Below are 1,384 nucleotides of genomic sequence, written 5' to 3'. Positions count from 1 at the left end.
GCCCTGGCCACGCCCACAGGCCCAGCCCACTTTTCTGACCACGCCTGTCTTCCAGGCCCTGCTGGGGAGTCCTGGCCACGCCTGCCACCTAGGCTCCAGTGGCTTCTCAACCCCCAAGACTCCCCGAGATACCTCAATTTAGGTACTTCTGTTCTCTAGCAAGTGGGGATTCCTCCTGTTTCTGGTGCAGTGACTTTGTGAGTATGACAGGATAAGTTTCCATTTGGCAGGGGAGAATGTGGTGGACTTGGAAATTGCGAGGGGGGTGTGGATGCTGGCTACCACGGGAGGCCTGGATCCACGCTGAGGGTGGCAGACAGGAGGTAGTCGGCTTGCTGTAACCTCTGTAGACGCCCCCACCCCCAACCTCCTAGTGTCCATGGACATAATCTAGGTCAGCACTGCCCCAAGGGAGGAAGCTAGGCCCAAATCATGAGCAGAGTTGTACAGAGGCACAGCCAAGACGATTCCACCCCATGCTGGGACTTCCAGTGATGCCTGTGCTCTTTGACCTGTGCCAAATTCAGACCGGGTCAAGATGTGATGCTGGTAATTAAACCAGCACCTTGCATATGCCCAGAAAGACTTCTACCACCAAGCTGTACCCCCTCCCCTAAATATTGAAGACCCATGTCTCTGTGTGTGTGGTGTGCAGGTAGGTGTATGTGTGTAGAGGCCAGAGATTAACCTTGGATGTTGTTCCTCAGGCACTGTCTACCTTCGTTTTTGAGACGGGATCTCTCACTGGCCTGGAACTCAACAAGCAGGCTAAGCTGGCTGGCCTGTCTCTACCTCCCCTGTGCTGGGATTACCAGCAGGTGCTATCATGCTTGACTTTTTTTTTTAAAAACATGGATTCTAGGATTGAATTTAGGGCCTCGTGTTTACATGGCAAGCATTTTACCAACTGAGTCATCTCCCTAGCCTAGTATTTGAAAGTCTTAAGGTCAGATTGGGATCAGCAGATGTACTTACTACATGTGTTTAGAGGCTGAGGTGGTTTGAGGAAGGAAGCTCTGATTTCCTTCAGAGAGTGCAAGAGAGGACAGACTCTTTCTGTCCTATATCCTCTGTTTTAACTTCCCTTTTCTTACCTACTCTCTTTCTGCTGGGCTGGTGGTGGTGGTGGTGGGTGTTGCTATGTTTTCTGGAAAAGGAACATGTTAAAAGAAAGTACTTCTCAGAAACAGGAGTGTTAAAGAGAGGTGATTTTTATTAGGAAGTGGTAGAGTAGCTTTCTGGGGGTGAAACCCAGTTCAAGGACAGAAATGGCAGTCTTGAGTAAGACAGGGAAGACATGGGGGGTTGGACAGAGATGACAGCTACTTCTAGTAGCTGAGGTGGAATCCCAGGGCGACTCACACTCCCCACTCACTGCCTGACA

The sequence above is a fragment of the Nannospalax galili genome, unplaced genomic scaffold, assembly GCF_000622305.1.
Source record: "Nannospalax galili isolate Female #2095 unplaced genomic scaffold, S.galili_v1.0 scaffold368, whole genome shotgun sequence".
Taxonomy (NCBI): Eukaryota; Metazoa; Chordata; class Mammalia; order Rodentia; family Spalacidae; genus Nannospalax; species Nannospalax galili.
The sequence above is the reverse complement of the archived record's forward strand: the minus strand, read 5'-3'. Positions refer to the sequence as shown.